Below are 23,110 nucleotides of genomic sequence, written 5' to 3' on the forward strand. Positions count from 1 at the left end.
TAATGCTGTACCATTACGTTCTGTGACAAAAAGTGTAAAAGGCTTACTGTAGTTTGGTGTTGCTAGAACAGGAGCTTGGCATAAGGCTTTCTTTAATTCATTAAAACTAAGTGTATGTTCAGATGTCCAAGGGAGGACAGTCGATACGGCTGCCTCCTGTGTCGTTAACTGTATCAGTGGCTTGGCTAGGAATGCATACTGAGGAATCCATTGTCTGCAGTAAGAAGTGAGGCTGATAAAAGCTCGTACCTCTTTCTGGGTCTTGGGCTGTGGAAGACTCGCTATTAACTGTATACGATCAGGTGTCAACTGCCTACCCCACTTGGACAGTAAGTGGCCTAAGTAGATCACTTGCTGGACACAGAATTGAAGCTTCGAAGGGGACACCTTGTGCCCCATCTCGGCTAGGAAATACAGAACTGTAAGTGACGCTCGCTCGCAGTCACGTTCAGAACGGGCTGTGATTAGTAGATCATCGACATACTGGAGCAGAGCAGTGTCAGTTGGCATGTGAATATTGTCTAGTTGTCTTTTAAGTGCTTGACTGTAAATGCTAGGACTTTCTGTGAAACCTTGAGGAGCTCGTGTGAATTTATAGCTCCTTCCATTTAAACAAAAACCAAAAAGATACTGGCTGTCTGGATGAATCGGAACACTGAAAAATGCATTCTTGAGGTCGATTACTGTAAAAAATATAGCTTCAGAATCAATAGCTGTCAATAGGGATGAAATATCTGGGACTACTGGATACTGGGGTATGATACATTTATTAAGTTCTCGAAGGTCAATCACTAATCGATATACTGGAGGTGCATTTGGATCAGTACGTTTCATGACTGGAATGATAGGAGAATTACATACATTGGAGTCAGTTTCTACAACCACTCCTTGAGCAATGAGCTCGTCAATAATTTTGGATAAGGCTGCTACAGCCTCAGGTGGCAATCTGTACTGTCTGATTCGTGGTAACACTACACCTTGCTTGAGAGTCACACGATGGGGTGTGATTTGCATACATCCTACATCAGTTGGACCTTGCGCCCATAGATGCTGCGGGACATTCAGTAATCTTGGATCAAAATCACGTAATACATAGTGACCTTTGAAGTCACGTAAAAACAAACGTATTCCTTCTGGGGAGCAGCAAATAACTGCACCTAATTCTTTCAATGTTTCAATGCCTAACAAATTTTCTGGACATGACTTCGTAAGTAATAGATCAGTAGTTCGGGACAATGGACCAACTTCTAGAATAACTGGCTTTGAAATCTCGTTTACAATAGGCTTTCCTGAAAATCCAAGGGAAACATTTCTAGAGCCTGAGAGCGGAGCCCCTGGAACCTCGACATGACTAATAGTAGTCCTACTTGCCCCTGTATCAATCAAAAACTTTCTGTCTTTCCCTAATACTTGACTGTGTACATAGGGACCCTCTTGATCTACAGGTATCTCGATGAGAGGCAAGCCTACCTCCCTCTCTAGGCTGTTTCATGAATACTGTTGATACTCTGGATACTCTGTCTGGGCATATTGGTACATCTGCTGTGTAACATGCTGTGTTGCAGCTATAGGCTGCGGTGCTGGAACTGTCTGTTGTGCATTCTGTGGTGACTGAGAAATCTGTGAAACTTGTTCTTGTCTAGGCGGACGTGGTCTTTCTTTAGTCTTACCAGTGGCTATGTTATGTTTCAGAACTGCACACTCGTTTATAAAATGACCTGGCTGTTTACAATAATTGCATGTCCCTTTAACAGGAACTGCAGGATGACTGGCTTGATTCGGACCCCTCTTCTGACTGTCTTGTGGAACAGATTGTGCAACTAATACTTTCATTTTCGTGTCTTTCATACGTCTCTTTTCGTGTTCTTGCTCTTCCCTGATTCTATTCTGGTGATACTGGAGCATCTGAAGCATTTGTGACGGGGTATTAGCTTGCCAGGTACTTTCGACTTTCAATACTCGATTTTTAACTTGTGGACTTGAATTCTCGACTAGTTTAGTAACAAAAAGATGAGGGTATGACTCACTACTCGTCTTTAAACCACTGTTAATACTAAAACATTTCTCGAATCTAGAATAAAAATCACTAGTATCTTCGTCTGGTTTCTGTTTACAGGCTGAGATTGCATCCCAGTCTTCCTTTTTAGTAGCTAGTAATCTTGGCAAAACTTGTATTAACAGTTCAGGTAATTCTTTACATTTATCCCCTAGACCGGTACCTGGTACACGTGTATTTTCTTCAGCTTCTAGAACTGCCCAATCTATCTTTTTCTCTCCCACCTCCCATTCTTTTTCCTTGAGTTTTTCATATACCCCTGCGGGCAACAGGACCTTTAGCATTTTAATGATATCTGGATACGTGTATTCTCCCATACGGAGCATGTCTTTTAATTCTCGGTGGAACCCTGCTGTATCTTTGTCGTGACAGGGAATTAATTTCTTCATCTCTAAGAGTTCCATCTTGGTAATCGGGGTGTAAACAAATACTCGTTGCATTTCACCACCCTGTGTCCTAACTGGGTGTACTTCTCGTAATGGATGCTGTCTGTCTATGTAAAACGGTTTACTTTCTGGGGGTGAGAGGTGAACAAAATGCGGGTTCAGAAACGTTCTATATTTGTGGCGCTGTTCTAGAATGATACTAATTAAATCGGTACCTAAACCTTTCCATCTATACTGGAGTAACTCGTTCAGAACATCATGTAACGGACCTGGGTCAGAATGCTGTCCCTCATACAGTGTAATGAGGTGCTGGATCATATACATACCCACCAGTCGCTGCTCGGCTGGGGGCAGTTTCAGAAACATTTGTGCCACTATTTCATCTGGAAAAGTGGTAGAATCAGTAATCCATCGGACTGCTGATCGGGCTAGTTCTTGTTCATGCATGGTACTAAGTTCACTATAACCGATTCGTGATTTCAGAATTTTATCGGTAGCTTGGAATACTTGTTCTAGAGAACCTTGTTCTGGTGCTGGAGGAGGAAAGACTTTCTTGTGTTCTAGGCGTGAATGTCGGTCGGAAAGTCTAGTTCTACCTACATACGCTATTCTGGAAGGATTCTCGTCGTCTACCTCTTCAGTAGAAGAGTCGTTTTCCTTCTCACTTACTTGTGCTGCTTTGCGTTTGTCGTGTAACCTTATTATTTCCTTACGAATTTTCTTGTACATACTCTCTATACTACCTAGTGTCTTGTGTCTTCCCTCGGCTATATTATCACTCCACTTTGTCAGGACTCTCATTTCGGTCGGATTTTTAGTCGGACAATCTTGTTCCCTTATTAAACAGTTAATTAGAAACTTTAATAACATGAACTGGGTCTCAGCTTTCCTGAGAGACATGATTTCGCCAATACTTTCTGGATCGTCTCCTGTACGGATGAAACGATATATTCTGTCTAGATCTTCTTTCATATTCGGTAGGGTGTCCAAATACTCGGTCACCCGTCTTACACGCAATGAATATATAACCATATTATCATCGCCTGGGACTGGATCATAACGGCATTCTGTAAGAGCTCGCTTGATATCTGCAACGGACTGCTGTTTGGGCGTACGCTGTAACGCACGTTCATGTAACTCGACTGACGTTACACGTTTGTGTGGCGGCGGGGTACCAGGAGGACCTCCCCCCGCGGCCCCTAAACTGGAATCATCGACGGATACTCTTCGTGCTGGCAGAGTGACCGATGTAGCGGGTACTTGTACTATGGGCTGGACCGGGGGTACCGTAACAGGTGTTGTAACAGGTGCCCCGGTGACTGGAGGAACCGGAATTACATTATTTACAGGAGCTGGCGGAACAGGATTTGCATATTCTGGGACTGTGTCGTCCAAATAGGACGAGAGAAAAATATCAGCTGCGGTCGGTTTGTGACGTAGCTTAATCGGAACTAATGGCGGCGGAAAATTACATGGTGCTTCCGGGGTTGCTTTTGGCAAGCCCTCGGCAAGAAGAGGATACATACCCTTAATAAGGGCATTTCTCTGTCTGTCTGACTGTTCGGTTTTAACTCGTTCACCTATTTCGATTAATTCCCTTTCTTGGGCTCTTTCTGAGGATTCCCTACTTAATTCTGACTTTCTGAATTCTTTTTCTGTTCTTCTATGAGATTCTTTGCGCCATAACTCGATGGCATCTTTCTGGGACTGTCTGGATTTCTTTTTCCATAACGCTTCTTCTACTCGCATGATACACTCGGCATCCCATGTACCTGACACGGGCCATCTATATTTCTCTTCTAATTCCTTGGTGTACTCTACCCATAAATCTAGATATAATATGGCACTTATGCCATGTTTATGATACATAAAATGACCTGGACTGTCCCTAGGCGGGACAGGAACTGCTTCTTCGAGCAGACCTTTTCTAGTTCTTAACTGACGTAACTTGGAAAACAGAGGCATAACGCAAACTAGGATCTAGACACAATACAATACACGATGAAACACAATAATGACTTTAAGGAAACAAATCACTCATACCACGACACTGAAAACACATGAAATAACATTTAGAATAACAGTTCGGACAAGATACTACCTGAAATACTGAGAACAGAACACCTGAATTTCTCGAGAACAGAACTTACTAGAACAGACTAGATGCACTGCTGAAACAGTACGAAACTTACCGGTCTCATAAAGAGACACGTCAGGACCCGCATCCACCTAGGTGGACACTTCGTTGTTGGATCTGCGTACCCAAACCCACGGACCAGAGACAATTCAATTGACCCTGTCTAGATACTACCCCAGCAACGGTACTCACCGGGCAGCAAGAACGGAAGGCCTCGGACTGGACTGGACTGCTACGACAACGGACGGACGAACTTCGGACTTCAGTTACAGGTGGGCCTCTGGATACCTCGGACCTTGGACTCTCGGCTTGGGCTCTGGTCGGGACTCGCCGCGTTCCTCCACCGCCTCGTCTGGATGCTGGACAGCAACCTCCGTCTCCTCCGTGGACCTGAGGGATACTTGAAGCAGAAATATCTGCCACTGCGCAGGATGGTTCCGTCACGGCTGCAGAGGGTCTGGGGGCTTGCGTGGCTTCTCCGGCGCGTGGGGAAAGGGCAAGTTCCTGTTCGGGCGCCATTATGTGGTAAATAAATAATTAAATACCTGTTCTATTTTTCGGAATAATTAATTAACAGATAGCTCAATAAATAAGAGTCAAGATTCGAGGTATCTTGAGTTTGCAGGTTTTAATACAGCATAAAAGACAGCAACAGGACAACCTGCACGGGAATAGGATGGCAGCTGCCGGGGGGCAGGATCGGGACAAAAAGCTAACTTTAATAACAGTACATAACATATATATACTAAAACAATTGCATTGCAGTGAATACAGTAGGCGTAGCAGTGGGCGGAGTTCGTAGCAGTCGCGAAAGATAAGGCAGAAAGTAGGTGTAACAAGAGGCGTGTACATAGACATGTGATGTAAACGTAACAGAATATGTCATAAAAGGGGCGGAAACATGGAGGGGGCTACCCAAGGAGCCGGGACCTTTAACCTAGTGGTGCGCGCAAACTGGCAATGAGGAGAACTGGGGGCTTATGACTTCTGCACTAGAAGAGGAGACGAAAGTCTGGAGAGTCAGAGCGACATGTACCTAAACACTATCTAGTATCTGATGTTTAGAGAACATGTTGATAGAATCCAAAAGTTATCAGGGTAAAGGCTAACAGACTCTAAGACTGGTGCATGCATTATTCTACATGTAGTGCGGTGCGAGGAATATTAAATGACCATTAATACAGTATTTCTCTTACATGGAGACGTAAAGGCTAGACCATGACGGAAACTATTGATGTGATTCAGTAGCTTAGGAATGCAGAGAAGGAGGGCTGGACTGATAACTAGAATCATAACATACTTTTGGCAGACTGGCAGGCAGAGCCAGGCCTGACCGAGCACTGTGAGGCAGGAAGTAAGTGAAGGGTCAGGGATACAGGTGGGGGCTGTATCGCTCCGCGGAGAGGGTTCAGGAGACAGGAGCTGAATCTGAGTCCGGGCCCTTTTGAGGCCTAGAAACGGGGATAATTCAATGAATTAACGTGCACACTGTAAAATGTGGCAACGTAGCTTTACATAGGCCTAATATTCGTTGTATTCACGAGGACTGGAAACTGGCATACTAGAGATGGACACAACTGTAATTGCGTCTTTAATTGATCATAAGGGGAATACATGCATATCGATCATGCACATATATCATAACATGGGGAACACGTAGGCACATATAACATGGCAAAATTTACTTTTCCACAATGAGATCCCATGGATTCATCCCTATGTCATACGCGGATGACACCCAACTCCTCTTTCCGTTTAAACATCTTACGGACAAGGTCAGGAACTCTTTCTCCCTGGGGATGAAGGCAGTGGCCCACTGGATGGCATCTAACTTCTTGCAATGTAATGTTGCAAAAACAGAAGTGATGCTGTTCGGTGAGGCAAAGCTCCTATGGTCCCCAGACTGGTGGCCGCAAGATCTAGGCCCAGTCCCAGAGCCAAAGCAGGTGGTCAAAAATCTCGGTGTGCGTCTGGACCAGGAGCTCTCTTTGAAGCAATACAGCAACCAAGTGGTGAGCTCATGTTTTCATGTGATCGCCATGTTGAGGAAAGTCTTCCCTATGCTCCCTGACTCAACTAGGACGACGCTAGTGCAGGCCCTGATACTGAGTCGTCTGTACTAATGCAACGGGATGCTCCTATCAGCAAACGAGGGAGTTATTGCGAGATTGCAGGTAGTCCAGAACACTGCGGCCCGTCTTGTCCTAAATCAGCCTCCCCGTACTCCATCGAAACCTCTCTTGAACACCTTACATTGGCTTCCCATTAAGCAAAGGGTGAAGTATAAGATAGGTTGTATTATACATAAAAGTCTTCAGAATAAAGGCCCAGGGTACCTAAATGACAGATTCTCCCCCTATAAACCTGTAAGATCCTTGAGATCTAGTGATCAAGCTCTATTACAGGTCCCGAGAGCCAGAAAGGCCAGGCAAGGTGGAAGAGCCCTTTCAATCGCCGGACCAAGGCTGTGGAACAGCCTCCCTCTCTCTTTGAGACTCTGTCAGGAATATCTCCCGTTTAGAAAACAGTTAAAAACCTTTCTATTTCAAAACTAGCGATACCTGTACACCTACTGTCACAAGCTGAAAGGTTTTCAAAGGCGCGGAGATACTCCCCCGGGAGGTGATCCTAGCGCGTTATAAACCCGCAAATAAATGAACACATACTTACACACCTTGCAGTTCATCTACACACACTTAAGCTAAAAACCCATTCTGTGAAGTCAAAATTCTGCAAACCTAGTTCATATTGAGTGCGTGTACATAGAAGCACTTTTTAATGTCACTTAAATGCACTAGATTTTAGACTGAAGATGCAATCTAAATGACTGTGACTATTTTTATACTGTAGGTGGTATGCAAGGTTGGAAAATATATTATTTATAGTTATTTAGGTTTACAAACCATTGTGGGGTTTTTTCAGCTCCTTTCAATTAAATCACTTTTTTGGAATTTATATAATGAGAATGTCACCAGTACGAGAAGCTATTGTTTTCTTTTTTGCATTTAAACCTCTTTCTTCATGAGATTAAAGCTCAGAGTATGCTTTATATAGCTCTGGATGTTTCCAGAAGTGGAGAGAAACTGTTTTGAAAGTAGTACAAACTGCTCCTTCCTGGATATTCCAATTTACACACACTCAAAGGTTGTATACGTTTCATGAATCCTGACTTGCCCTATTCAAGTGCCTGAAAGCCTTTCACCACCTCTAGAAACAACAGTTACACCAATCCAATTCAAATCATTTTTTCCAAAGGAATATCTTCTGCCGGGTCAAAAATGCATCTGACAAAGATAGGTGTTTAAAAATCTACTTTGTAGTTTCAGAACATCAACATGACTCTGAAGAGTACAGAAGTAAAATGGTACCATTTCAAAGTTCCTAATACCTCATAAGCTTCTGAGAGGAAGCATGTAATAAATATATTTATTTTTCTGGAAAAGTAAGAGTGAACATTGGTTTGCACCTCAGATGGGACTCAAACCCACAATCCGTGGCTTAGGAGGCTGTGCCTTATCCATTAGTCCACTGAGGCACAGATAAATGCCAGCAATCTAGAGGCATTATTTAAATGTATTCAATCGTCCAACACTGGTGTCTGCACACAGGATATTTCTCAGTTCTCTCCATAAGTAAACTTCCCATTTTCATCCTCTTCCATCCCCGACTTTAACACTCTGTTCTGTGCTATAAAGGAGACTCTGTATTTCTAGCAAGTGGAGAGAAATTGGAGGAGAACCATTTTCGAATCAACACTTCTTCTTCCATGGATGCTTTTCTCAATAAACTGGGTTTTGACAGTGGTATCAAGCCGTCCTTGTCTTCAGCAGGACACAGAAACAGGCACCAAGTCTACTAACCAAGTTCAACCACACTCTGCAACTTATTAGACCAGTGCTTTACAAATTAGCCAACTGTGTCATCAGCAAAGGCAGCCAATGTGCCAATCCTTTATAATTCTTCTGTAGTACTTTTCTTTCTCGTAGGCAAAATTAGCAATTTAATTGCACAAATCATACAGATTTTACACTTGAAGCACTCCATGAACACATACTTACACACCTTGCAGATCATCTACACACACTTAAGCTAAAAACCCATTCTGTCAAAATTCTGCAAACCTAGTACATATTCAGTGCATGTACATAGAAGCACTTTTTAATGCCACTAAATTGCACTAGATTTTAGACTGAAGATGCAATCTAAATGACTGTGCAGTATGTACTCCACTTTATTATTAATTAGGAATGAGAACCTGATGGCTATAAGAGTATTGGAAGAGCCTGTTTCCATTCTGGATGGAAACCTGAAGTGTGTGACCATTGTCAAAAACCGACCACGAAGGGACTCGAACCCTCAATCTTCTGATCCGAAGTCAGACACCTTATCCATTAGGCCACGCAGTCATGTGTCCTGCTGTGTTTATTTTTATACTGTAGGTGGTATGCAAGGATGGAAAATATATTATTTATAGTTATTTAGGTTTACATCCCATTGTGTTTTTTTTCAGCTCCTTTCAATTAAAGCACTTTTTTGGAATCTATATAATCAGAATGTCACCAGTACGATAAGCTATTGTTTTCTTTTTTGCATTTAAACCTCTTTCTTCATGAGATTAAAGCTCAGTAAATGCTTTACATAGCTCTGGATGTTTCCAGAAGTGGAGAGAAACTGTTTTGAAAGTAGTACAAACTACTCCTTCCTGGATATTCCAATTTACACACACTCAAAGGTTGTATACATTTCATGAATCCTGACTTGCCCAATTCAAGTAGCTGAAAGCCTTTCACCACCTCTAGAAACAACAGTTACACCAATCCAATTCAAATAATTTTTTCTAAAGGAATATCTTCTGCCGGGTCAAAAATGCATCGGACAAAGATAAGTGTTTAAAAATCGACTTTGTAGTTTCAGAACATCAACATGACTCTGAAGACCATAGAAGTAAAATGGTACCATTTCAAAGTTCCTAATACCTCATAAGCTTCTGAGAGGAAGCATGTAATAAATATATTTATTTTTCTGGAAAAGTAAGAGTGGACATTGGTTTGCACCTCAGATGGGATTCGTACCCACAATCCCTGGCTTAGGAGGCCAGTGCCTTATCCATTAGGCCACTGAGGCACAGATAAATGCCAGCAATCTAGAGGCATTATTTAAATATATTCAATCGTCCAACACTGGTGTCTGCACACAGGACATTTCTCAGTTCTCTCCATAAGTAAACTTCCCATTTTCATCCTCTTCCATCCCCGACTTTAACACTCTGTTCTGTGCTATAAAGGAGACTCTGTATTTCTAGCAAGTGGAGAGAAATTGGAGGAGAACCATTTTCGAATCAACACTTCTTCTTCCATGGATGCTTTTCTCAATAAACTGGGTTTTGACAGTGGTATCAAGCCGTCCTTGTCTTCAGCAGGACACAGAAACAGGCACCAAGTCTACTAACCAAGTTCAACCACACTCTGAAACTTAATAGACCAGTGCTTTACAAATTAGCCAACTGTGTCATCAGCAAAGGCAGCCAATGTGCCAATCCTTTATAATTCTTCTGTAGTACTTTTCTTTCTCGTAGGCAAAATTAGCAATTTAATTGCACAAATCATACAGATTTTACACTTGAAGCACTCCATGAACACATACTTACACACCTTGCAGTTCATCTACACACACTTAAGCTAAAAACCCATTCTGTCAAGTCAAAATTCTGCAAACCTAGTACATATTCAGTGCGTGTACATAGAAGCACTTTTTAATGCCACTTAAATGCACTAGATTTTAGACTGAAGATGCAATCTAAATGACTGTGCAGTATGTACTCCACTTTATTATTAATTAGGAATGAGAACATGATGGCTATAAGAATATTGGAAGAGCCTGCTTCCATTCTGAATGGAAACCTGAATTGTGTGACCATTGTCAAAAACCGACCACGAAGGGACTCGAACCCTCAATCTTCTGATCCGAAGTCAGACACCTCATCCATTAGGCCACGCGGTCATGTGTTCTGCTGCGTTTATTTTTATACTGTAGGTGGTATGCAAGGTTGGAAAAAATATTATTTATAGTTATTTAGGTTTACATCCCATTGTGTTTTTTTTCAGCTCCTTTCAATTAAAGCACTTTTTTGGAATCTATATAATCAGAATGTCACCAGTACGATAAGCTATTGTATTCTTTTTTGCATTTAAACCTCTTTCTTCATGAGATTAAAGCTCAGTAAATGCTTTACATAGCTCTGGATGTTTCCAGAAGTGGAGAGAAACTGTTTTGAAAGTAGTACAAACTGCTCCTTCCTGGATATTCCAATTTACACACACTCAAAGGTTGTATACATTTCATGAATCCTGACTTGCCCAATTCAAGTAGCTGAAAGCCTTTCACCACCTCTAGAAACAACAGTTACACCAATCCAATTCAAATAATTTTTTCCAAAGGAATATCTTCTGCCGGGTCAAAAATGCATCTGACAAAGATAAGTGTTTAAAAATCGACTTTGTAGCTTCAGAACATCAACATGACTCTGAAGACCATAGAAGTAAAATGGTACCATTTCAAAGTTCCTAATACCTCATAAGCTTCTGAGAGGAAGCATGTAATAAATATATTTATTTTTCTGGAAAAGTAAGAGTGGACATTGGTTTGCACCTCAGATGGGATTCGTACCCACAATCCGTGGCTTAGGAGGCCAGTGCCTTATCCATTAGGCCACTGAGGCACAGATAAATGCCAGCAATCTAGAGGCATTATTTAAATGTATTCAATCGTCCAACACTGGTGTCTGCACACAGGACATTTCTCAGTTCTCTCCATAAGTAAACTTTCCATTTTCATCTTCTTCCATCCCCGACTTTAACACTCTGTTCTGTGCTATAATGGATACTCTGCATTTGTAGCAAGTGGAGAGAAATTGGAGGAGAACAGTTTTCGAATCAACACTTCTTCTTCCATGGATGCTTTTCTCATTAAACAGGGCTTTGACAGTGGTATCAAGCCGTCCTTGTCTTCAGCAGGACACAGAAACAGGCACCAAGTCTACTAACCAAGTTCAACCACACTCTGCAACTTAATAGACCAGTGCTTTACAAATTAGCCATCTGTGTCATCAGCAAAGGCAGCCAATGTGCCAATCCTTTATAATTCTTCTGTAGTACTTTTCTTTCTCATAGGCAAAATTAGCACTTTAACTGCACAAATCATACAGATTTTACACTTGAAGCACTCCATGAACACATACTTACACACCTTGCAGATCATCTACACACACTTAAGCTAAAATCCCATTCTGTCAAAATTCTGCAAACCTAGTACATATTCAGTGCATGTACATAGAAGCACTTTTTAATGCCACTAAATTGCACTAGATTTTAGACTGAAGATGCAATCTAAATGACTGTGCATTATGTACTCCACTTTATTATTATTTAGGAATGAGAACCTGATGGCTATAAGAGTATTGGAAGAGCCTGTTTCCATTCTGAATGGAAACCTGAAGTGTGTGACCATTGTCAAAAACCTACCACAAAGGGACTCGAACCCTCAATCTTCTGATCCGAAGTCAGACGCCTTATCCATTAGGCCACGCGGTCACGTGTCCTGCTGTGTTTATATTTATACTGTAGGTGGTATGCAAGGATGGAAAATATATTATTTATAGTTATTTAGGTTTACATCCCATTGTCTTTTTTTTTCAGCTCCTTTCAATTAAAGCACTTTTTTGGAATCTATATAATCAGAATATCACCAGTACGATAAGCTATTGTTTTCTTTTTTGCATTTAAACCTCTTTCTTCATGAGATTAAAGCTCAGTAAATGCTTTACATAGCTCTGGATGTTTCCAGAAGTGGAGAGAAACTGTTTTGAAAGTAGTACAAACTTCTCCTTCCTGGATATTCCAATTTACACACACTCAAAGGTTGTATACATTTCATGAATTCTGACTTGCCCAATTCAAGTAGCTGAAAGCCTTTCACCACCTCTAGAAACAACAGTTACACCAATCCAATTCAAATAATTTTTTCCAAAGGAATATCTTCTGCCGGGTCAAAAATGCATCTGACAAAGATAAGTGTTTAAAAATCGACTTTGTAGTTTCAGAACATCAACATGACTCTGAAGACCATAGAAGTAAAATGGTACCATTTCAAAGTTCCTAATACCTCATAAGCTTCTGAGAGGAAGCATGTAATAAATATATTTATTTTTCTGGAAAAGTAAGAGTGGAGATTGGTTTGCACCTCAGATGGGACTCGAACCCACAATCCTTGGCTTAGGAGGCCAGTGCCTAATCCATTAGGCCACTGAGGCACAGATAAATACCAGCAATCTAGAGGCATTATTTAAATGTATTAAATCGTCCAACACTGGTGTCTGCACACAGGATATTTCTCAGTTCTCTCCATAAGTAAACTTCCCATTTTCATCCTCTTCCATCCCCGACTTTAACACTCTGTTCTACGCTATAATGGAGACTCTGTATTTCTAGCAAGTGGAGAGAAATTTTAGGAGAACCATTTTCGAATCAACACTTCTTCTTCCCCGGATGCTTTTCTCAATAAACTGGGCTTTGACAGTGGTATCAAGCCGTCCTTGTCTTCAGCAGGACACAGAAACAGGCACCAAGTCTACTAACCAAGTTCAACAACACTCTGCAACTTAATAGACCAGTGCTTTACAAATTAGCCAACTGTGTCATCAGCAAAGGCAGCCAATGTGCCAATCCTTTATAATTCTTCTGTAGTACTTTTCTTTCTCGTAGGCAAAATTAGCACTTTAACTGCACAAATCATACAGATTTTACACTTGAAGCACTCCATGAACACATACTTACACACCTTGCAGTTCATCTACACACACTTAAGCTAAAAACCCATTCTGTCAAGTCAAAATTCTGCAAACCTAGTACATATTCAGTGCGTGTACATAGAAGCACTTTTTAATGCCAATTAAATGCACTAGATTTTAGACTGAAGATGCAATCTAAATGACTGTGCAGTATGTACTCCACTTTTTTATTAATTAGGAATGAGAACATGATGGCTATAAGAGTATTGGAAGAGCCTGCTTCCATTCTGAATGGAAACCTGAATTGTGTGACAATTGGCAAAAACCGACCACGAAGGGACTCGAACCCTCTATATTCTGATCCAAAGTCAGATGCCTTATCCATTAGTCGACGCGGTCATGTGTCTTGCTGCATTTATTTTTATACTGTAGGTGGTATGCAAGGTTGGAAAATATATTATTTATAGTTATTTAGGTTTACAAACCATTGTGGGTTTTTTTCAGCTCCTTTCAATTAAATCACTTTTTTGGAATTTATATAATGAGAATGTCACCAGTAAGATAAGCTATTGTTTTCATTTTTGCATTTAAACCTCTTTCTTCATGAGATTAAAGCTCAGTTTATGGTTTATATAGCTCTGGATGTTTCCAGAAGTGGAGAGAAACTGTTTTGAAAGTAGTACAAACTGCTCCTTCCTTGATATTCCAATTTACACACACTCAAAGGCTGTATACGTTTCATGAAACCTGACTTGCCCTATTTAAGTAGCTGAAAGCCTTTCACCACCTCTAGGAACAACAGTTACACCAATCCAATTCAAATAATTTTTTCCAAAGGAATATCTTCTGCCGGGTCAAAAATGCATCTGACAAAGATACGTGTTTAAAAATCGACTTTGTAGTTTCAGAAAATCAACATGACTCTGAAGACTATAGAAGTAAAACGGTACCATTTCAAAGTTCCTAATACCTCATAAGCTTCTGAGAGGAAGCATGTAATAAATATATTTATTTTTCTGGAAAAGGAGGGGTGGACATTGGTTTGCACCTCAGATGGGACTCGTACCCAAAATCCCTGGGTTAGGAGGCCAGTGCCTTATCCATTAGGCAACTGAGGCACAGATAAATGACAGCAATCTAGAGGCATTATTTAAATGTATTCAATCGTCCAACACTGGTGTCTGCACACAGGATATTTCTCAGTTCTCTCCATAAGTAAACTTCCCATTTTCATCCTCTTTCATCCCCGACTTTAACACTCTGTTCTGTGCTATAATGGAGACTCTGTATTTCTAGCAAGTGGAGAGAAATTGGAGGAGAACCATTTTCGAATCAACACTTCTTCTTCCATGGATGCTTTTCTTAATAAACTGGGCTTTGACTGTGGTATCAAGCCGTCCTTGTCTTCAGCAGGACACAGAAACAGGCACCAAGTCTACAACCAAGTTCAACCACACTCTGCAACTTAATAGACCAGTGCTTTACAAATTAGCCAACTGTGTCATCAGCAAAGGCAGCCAATGTGCCAATCCTTTATAATTCTTCTGTAGTACTTTTCTTTCTCATAGGCAAAATTAGCACTTTAACTGCACAAATCATACAGATTTTACACTTGGAGCACTCCATGAACACATACTTACACACCTTGCAGTTCATCTACACACACTTAAGCTAAAAACCCATTCTGTGAAGTCAAAATTCTGCAAACCTAGTTCATATTGAGTGCGTGTACATAGAAGCACTTTTTAATGCCACTTAAATGCACTAGATTTTAGACTGAAGATGCAATCTAAATGACTGTGCAGTATGTACTCCACTTTATTATTAATTAGGAATGAGAACATGATGGGTATAAGAGTATTGGAATAGCCTGCTTCCATTCTGAATGGAAACCTGAATTTTTTATTTATTTTTTTATTATTTATTTTTGTAGTTTATAGAGCGCACAGCTACCCCCTGAGGGGTGTCCCGGCGCTAGAACCAGAGCCTCATGGGCAGATGAAAAGAAAGGGAGCCAAGAAGGAAATCAGAGTCCGGAAAACAGCCAGGTATTTAGCCTGGCACGGAAAATGGGTTCAGAAGGACAGCACCTGAGATCAATAGGGAGACGGTTCCACAGTTTGGCAGCGATAACGCTGAACCCCTTGCCGCCCATTCTGGCGCGTCGGAAGCGAGGGGAGACCAGAAGGCGTAGGTTGTTAGATCTCAAGGATCTAATGGAATGAGATATGGACACTCGCTTTTTCAAGTAGTTGGGCCCAAGGTCGTTGATAGCTCAGAAAGCAAGGGTGAGGATCTTAAACTGAATGCGGCTGGCAATGGGGAGCCAGTGGAGCTCCTTGCGGTAGGCGGTGACTGACTGGCGGTAGGGGATGTTTCCGATCAGTCTGGCCGCCGCGTTCTGAACGATCTGGAGTCGATCGATCAGATACTGAGGAGCGCTAGTGTATAAGCTGTTAGCATAGTCCAGATGGGACGTAATGAGGGCCTGGGTAACTGTTCGGCGGGCGTCCAATGGGAGGTAGGGGAGTATCTTCCTGATCATTCGTAGCTTCATGAAGCAGGCAGAGGTGACCTTGTTGACTTGGGATTTACATGAGAGAGAGTCGTCAAACTGATAGCCTAGGTTGCGGGCTGCGTGGACCGGGGAGGGAGCGGGGTCAAGTGCAGTGGGTCACCACCGTGAGGAGGGGATGGGGTTTTTCTGGTTAAAAAACAGCACCTCTGTCTTGTCCGCGTTGAGTCTTAGATGATTGTTAGTCATCCAGACACGAATGCCGTCGAGACATTGGCGGAAGTTGGCAAATGTGGAGTCCGAGTGGTCATTGAAGGAGAATATAAGCTGAGTATCGTCAGCATAAGAGACCACCCTGACTCCACAGGATTCTACCACGGCGGCCAGGGGAGCAAGGTAGACGTTGAAAAACAGAGGGCTGAGGGCAGAACCCTGCGGCACGCCACACAGCAGAGGCTTATCCTCTGATTTGAAAGGCCTGAGCATCACCCTCTGACTTCTTCCAGTGAGGAAGGATTCAATCCAGGTAAGGGCGGAGCCACCTATGCCGACCAGCTTTAGACGGTCTAGGAGGATAGAGTGAGAGACCGTATCAAAAGCGGCAGATAGGTCCGCAACTTAATAGACCAGTGCTTTACAAATTAGCCAACTGTGTCATCAGCAAAGGCAGCCAATGTGCCAATCCTTTATAATTCTTCTGTAGTACTTTTCTTTCTCATAGGCAAAATTAGCACTTTAACTGCACAAATCATACAGATTTTACACTTGAAGCACTCCATGAACACATACTTACACACCTTGCAGTTCATCTACACACACTTAAGCTAAAAACCCATTCTGTGAAGTCAAAATTCTGCAAACCTAGTTCATATTGAGTGCGTGTACATAGAAGCACTTTTTAATGCCACTTAAATGCACTAGATTTTAGACTGAAGATGCAATCTAAATGACTGTGACTATTTTTATACTGTAGGTGGTATGCAAGGTTGGAAAATATATTATTTCTAGTTATTTAGGTTTACAAACCATTGTGGGTTTTTTTCAGCTCCTTTCAATTAAATCACTTTTTTGGAATTTATATAATGAGAATGTCACCAGTACGATAAGCTATTGTTTTCTTTTTTGCATTTAAACCTCTTTCTTCATGAGATTAAAGCTCAGAGTATGCTTTATATAGCTCTGGATGTTTCCAGAAGTGGAGAGAAACTGTTTTGAAAGTAGTACAAACTGCTCCTTCCTGGATATTCCAATTTACACACACTCAAAGGTTGTATACGTTTCATGAATCCTGACTTGCCCTATTCAAGTGCCTGAAAGCCTTTCACCAACTCTAGAAACAACAGTTACACCAATCCAATTCAAATCATTTTTTCCAAAGGAATATCTTCTGCCGGGTCAAAAATGCATCTGACAAAGATAGGTGTTTAAAAATCTACTTTGTAGTTTCAGAACATCAACATGACTCTGAAGAGTACAGAAGTAAAATGGTACCATTTCAAAGTTCCTAATACCTCATAAGCTTCTGAGAGGAAGCATGTAATAAATATATTTATTTTTCTGGAAAAGTAAGAGTGAACATTGGTTTGCACCTCAGATGGGACTCAAACCCACAATCCGTGGCTTAGGAGGCCAGTGCCTTATCCATTAGGCCACTGAGGCACAGATAAATGCCAGCAATCTAGAGGCATTATTTAAATGTATTCAATCGTCCAACACTGGTGTCTGCACACAGGACATTTCTCAGTTCTCTCCATAAGTAAACTTCCCATTTTCATCCTCTTCCATCCCCGACTTTAACACTCTGTTCTGTGCTATAATGGATACTCAGTATTTCTAGCAAGTGGAGAGAAATTGGAGGAGAACCATTTTTGAATCAACACTTCTTATTCCATGGAGGCTTTTCTCAATAAACTGGGCTTTGACAGTGGTATCAAGCCTTCCTTGTCTTCAGCAGGACACAAAAACAGGCACCAAGTCTACTAACCAAGTTCAACCACACTCTGCAACTTAATAGACCAGTGCTTTACAATTTATCCAACTGTGTCATCAGCAAAGGCAGCCAATGTGCCAATCCTTTATAATTCTTCTTAGTACTTTTCTTTCTCGTAGGCAAAATGAGCACTTTAACTGCACAAATCATACAGATTTTACACTTGAAGCACTACATGAACACATACTTACACACCTTGCAGTTCATCTACACACACTTAAGCTAAAACTCATTTTTGCATTTAAACCTCTTTTTTCATGAGATTAAAGCTCAGTTTATGGTTTATATAGCTCTGGATGTTTCCAGAAGTGGAGAGAAACTGTTTTGAAAGTAGTACAAACTGCTCCTTCCTGGATATTCCAATTTACACACACTCAAAGGCTGTATACGTTTCATGAAACCTGACTTGCCCTATTTAAGTAACTGAAAGCCTTTCACCACCTCTAGGGACAACAGTTACACCAATCCAATTCAAATCATTTTTTCCAAAGGAATATCTTCTGCCGGGTCAAAAATGCATCTGACAAAGACAGGTGTTTCAAAAATCTACTTTGTAGTTTCAGAACATCAACATGACTCTGACGAGTACAGAAGTAAAATGGTACCATTTCAAAGTTCCTAATACCTCATAAGCTTCTGAGAGGAAGCATGTAATAAATATATTTATTTTTCTGAAAAAGTAAGAGTGGACATTGGTTTGCACTTCAGATGGGACTCGAACCCAAAATCCCTGGCTTAGGAGGCCAGTGCCTTATCCATTAGGCCACTGAGGCACAGACAAAAACCAGCAATCTATAGGCATTATTTAAATGTATTCATTCGTCCAACACTGGTGTCTGCACACAGGACATTTCTCATTTCTCTCCATAAGTAAACTTCCCATTTTCATCCTCTTCCATCCCCGACTTTAACACTCTGTTCTGTGCTATAATGGATACTCTGCATTTGTAGCAAGTGGAGAGAAATTGGAGGAGAACCATTTTCGAATCAACACTTCTTCTTCCATGGATGCTTTTCTTAATAAACTGGGCTTTGACAGTGGTATCAAGCCATCCTTGTCTTCTGCAGGACACAGAACAGGCACCAAGTCTACTAACCAAGTTCAACCACACTCTGCAACTTAATAGACCAGTGCTTTACGAATTAGCCATCTGTGTCATCATCAAAGGCAGCCAATGTACCAATCCTTTATAATTCTTCTGTAGTACTTTTCTTTCTCATAGGCAAAATTAGCACTTTAACTGCACAAATCATACAGATTTTACACTTGAAGCACTCCATGAACACATACTTACACACCTTGCAGTTCATCTACACACACTTAAGCTAAAAACCCATTCTATGAAGTCAAAATTCTGCAAACCTAGTTCATATTCAGTGCGTGTACATAGAAGCACTTTTTAATGCCACTTAAATGCACTAGATTTTAGACTGAAGATGCAATGTAAATGACTGTGCAGTATGTACTCCACTTTATTATTAATTAGGAATGAGAACATGATGGCTGTAAGAGTATTGGAAGAGCCTGCTTCCATTCTGAATGGAAACCTGAATTGTGTGACCATTGTCAAAAACCGACCACGAAGGGACTCGAACCCTCAATCTTCTGATCCGAAGTCAGACGCCTTATCCATTAGGCCACGCGGTCATGTGTTCTGCTGCGTTTATTTTTATACTGTAGGTGGTATGCAAGGATGGAAAATATATTATTTATAGTTATTTAGGTTTACAAACCATTGTGGGTTTTTTTCAGCTCCTTTCAATTAAATCACTTTTTTGGAATTTATATAATGAGAATGTCACCAGTACGATAAGCTATTGTTTTCTTTTTTGCATTTAAACCTCTTTCTTCATGAGATTAAAGCTCAGTGTATGCTTTTTATAGCTCTGGATGTTTCCCGAAGTGGAGAGAAACTGTTTTGAAAGTAGTACAAACTGCTCCTTCCTGGATATTCCAATTTACACACACTCAAAGGTTGTATACGTTTCATGAATCCTGACTTGCCCTATTCAAGTAGCTGAAAGCCTTTCACCACCTCTAGAAACAACAGTTACACCAATCCAATTCAAATAATTTTTTCCAAAGGAATATCTTCTGCCGGGTCAAAAATGCATCTGACAAAGACAGGTGTTTCAAAAATCGACTTTGTAGTTTCAGAACATCAACATGACTCTGAAGAGTACAGAAGTAAAATGGTACCATTTCAAAGTTCCTAATACCTCATAAACATCTGAGAGGAAGCATGTAATAAATATATTTATTTTTCTGGAAAAGTAAGAGTGGACATTGGTTTGTACCTCAGAGGGGACTCAAACCCACAATCCCTGGCTTAGGAGGCCGGTGCCTTATCCATTAGGCCACTGAGGCACAGATAAATGCCAGCAATCTAGAGGCATTATTTAAATGTATTCAATCGTCCAACACTGGTGTCTGCACACAGGACATTTCTCAGTTCTCTCCATAAGTAAACTTCCCATTTTCATCCTCTTCCATCCCCGACTTTAACACTCTGTTCTGTGCTATAATGGATACTCTGCATTTGTAGCAAGTGGAGAGAAATTGGAGGAGAACCGTTTTCGAATCAACACTTCTTCTTCCATGGATGCTTTTCTCATTAAACAGGGCTTTGACAGTGGTATCAAGCCGTCCTTGTCTTCAGCAGGACACAGAAACAGGCACCAAGTCTACTAACCAAGTTCAACCACACTCTGCAACTTAATAGACCAGTGCTTTACAAATTAGCCATCTGTGTCATCAGCAAAGGCAGCCAATGTGCCAATCCTTTATAATTCTTCTGTAGTACTTTTCTTACTCATAGGCAAAATTAGCACTTTAACTGCACAAATCATACAGATTTTACACTTGAAGCACTCCATGAACACATACTTACACACCTTGCAGATCATCTACACACACTTAAGCTAAAAACCCATTCTGTCAAAATTCTGCAAACCTAGTACATATTCAGTGCATGTACATAGAAGCACTTTTTAATGCCACTAAATTGCACTAGATTTTAGACTGAAGATGCAATCTAAATGACTGTGCAGTATGTACTCCACTTTATTATTAATTAGGAATGAGAACCTGATGGCTATAAGAGTATTGGAAGAGCCTGTTTCCATTCTGAATGGAAACCTGAAGTGTGTGACCATTGTCAAAAACCGACCACAAAGGGACTCGAACCCTCAATCTTCTGATCCGAAGTCAGACGCCTTATCCATTAGGCCACGCGGTCATGTGTCCTGCTATGTTTATATTTATACTGTAGGTGGTATGCAAGGATGGAAAATATATTATTTATAGTTATTTAGGTTTACATCCCATTGTCTTTTTTTTCAGCTCCTTTCAATTAAAGCACTTTTTTGGAATCTATATAATCAGAATGTCACCAGTACGATAAGCTATTGTTTTCTTTTTTGCATTTAAACAACTTTCTTCATGAGATTAAAGCTCAGTAAATGCTTTACATAGCTCTGGATGTTTCCAGAAGTGGAGAGAAACTGTTTTGAAAGTAGTACAAACTGCTCCTTCCTGGATATTCCAATTTACACACACTCAAAGGTTGTATACATTTCATGAATCCTGACTTGCCCAATTCAAGTAGCTGAAAGCCTTTCACCACCTCTAGAAACAACAGTTACACCAATCCAATTCAAATAATCTTTTCCAAAGGAATATCTTCTGCCGGGTCAAAAATGCATCTGACAAAGATAAGTGTTTAAAAATCGACTTTGTAGTTTCAGAACATCAACATGACTCTGAAGACCATAGAAGTAAAATGGTACCATTTCAAAGTTCCTAATACCTCATAAGCTTCTGAGAGGAAGCATGTAATAAATATATTTATTTTTCTGGAAAAGTAAGAGTGGAGATTGGTTTGCACCTCAGATGGGACTCGAACCCACAATCCTTGGCTTAGGAGGCCAGTGCCTTATCCATTAGGGCACTGAGGCACAGATAATTACCAGCAATCTAGAGGCATTATTTAAATATATTCAATCGTCCAACACTGGTGTCTGCACACAGGATATTTCTCAGTTCTCTCCATAAGTAAACTTCCCATTTTCATCCTCTTCCATCCCCGACTTTAACACTCTATTCTGTGCTATAATGGATACTCTGCATTTGTAGCAAGTGGAGAGAAATTGGAGGAGAACCATTTTCGAATCAACACTTCTTCTTCCATGGATGCTTTTCTTAATAAACTGGGCTTTGACAGTGGTATCAAGCCGTCCTTGTCTTCTGCAGGACACAGAAACAGGCACCAAGTCTACTAACCAAGTTCAACCACACTCTGCAACTTAATAGACCAGTGCTTTACGAATTAGCCATCTGTGTCATCAGCAAAGGCAGCCAATGTACCAATCCTTTATAATTCTTCTGTAGTACTTTTCTTTCTCATAGGCAAAATTAGCACTTAAACTGCACAAATCATACAGATTTTTCACTTGAAGCACTTCATGAACACATATTTACACACCTTGCAGTTCATCTACACACACTTAAGCTAAAAACCCATTCTGTGAAGTCAAAATTCTGCAAACCTAGTTCATATTCAGTGCGTGTACATAGAAGCACTTTTTAATGCCACTTAAATGCACTAGATTTTAGACTGAAGATGCAATGTAAATGACTGTGCAGTATGTACTCCACTTTATTATTAATTAGGAATGAGAACATGATGGCTGTAAGAGTATTGGAAGAGCCTGCTTCCATTCTGAATGGAAACCTGAATTGTGTGACCATTGTCAAAAACCGACCACGAAGGGACTCTAACCCTCAATCTTCTGATCGGAAGTCAGACGCCTTATCCATTAGGCTACGCGGTCATGTGTCCTGCTGCCTTTATTTTTATACTGTAGGTGGTATGCAAGGATGGAAAATATATTATTTATAGTTATTTAGGTTTACAAACCATTGTGGGGTTTTTTCAGCTCCTTTCAATTAAATCACTTTTTTGGAATTTATATAATGAGAATGTCACCAGTACGATAAGCTATTGTTTTCTTTTTTGCATTTAAACCTCTTTCTTCATGAGATTAAAGCTCAGTGTATGCTTTTTATAGCTCTGGATGTTTCCCGAAGTGGAGAGAAACTGTTTTGAAAGTAGTACAAACTGCTCCTTCCTGGATATTCCAATTTACACACACTCAAAGGTTGTATACGTTTCATGAATCCTGACTTGCCCTATTCAAGTAGCTGAAAGCCTTTCACCACCTCTAGAAACAACAGTTACA

General features: G+C 40.7%; 7 non-coding genes across 7 annotated transcripts; all 7 read right to left on the reverse strand.

Moving 5' to 3' along the window:
* Positions 1-8,912: 8,912 nt before the first annotated feature.
* On the reverse strand, positions 8,913-8,985 carry TRNAR-UCG (transfer RNA arginine (anticodon UCG)). The gene has a single exon. It is a non-coding gene; the product is annotated as a tRNA-Arg (tRNA).
* A 645-nt stretch (positions 8,986-9,630) lies between these two features.
* TRNAR-CCU (transfer RNA arginine (anticodon CCU)) lies at positions 9,631-9,703 on the reverse strand. The gene has a single exon. It is a non-coding gene; the product is annotated as a tRNA-Arg (tRNA).
* An 803-nt stretch (positions 9,704-10,506) lies between these two features.
* TRNAR-UCG (transfer RNA arginine (anticodon UCG)) lies at positions 10,507-10,579 on the reverse strand. The gene has a single exon. It is a non-coding gene; the product is annotated as a tRNA-Arg (tRNA).
* A 1,516-nt stretch (positions 10,580-12,095) lies between these two features.
* Positions 12,096-12,168, reverse strand: TRNAR-UCG (transfer RNA arginine (anticodon UCG)). Its single transcript has one exon. It is a non-coding gene; the product is annotated as a tRNA-Arg (tRNA).
* A 646-nt stretch (positions 12,169-12,814) lies between these two features.
* Positions 12,815-12,887, reverse strand: TRNAR-CCU (transfer RNA arginine (anticodon CCU)). Its single transcript has one exon. It is a non-coding gene; the product is annotated as a tRNA-Arg (tRNA).
* Positions 12,888-19,444: 6,557 nt separating this feature from the next.
* Positions 19,445-19,517, reverse strand: TRNAR-UCG (transfer RNA arginine (anticodon UCG)). Its single transcript has one exon. It is a non-coding gene; the product is annotated as a tRNA-Arg (tRNA).
* A 1,518-nt stretch (positions 19,518-21,035) lies between these two features.
* TRNAR-UCG (transfer RNA arginine (anticodon UCG)) lies at positions 21,036-21,108 on the reverse strand. Its single transcript has one exon. It is a non-coding gene; the product is annotated as a tRNA-Arg (tRNA).
* Positions 21,109-23,110: the final 2,002 nt, after the last annotated feature.

The sequence above is a fragment of the Lissotriton helveticus genome, chromosome 5_1 (genome assembly GCF_964261635.1).
Source record: "Lissotriton helveticus chromosome 5_1, aLisHel1.1, whole genome shotgun sequence".
In the NCBI taxonomy this organism is placed as follows: Eukaryota; Metazoa; Chordata; class Amphibia; order Caudata; family Salamandridae; genus Lissotriton; species Lissotriton helveticus.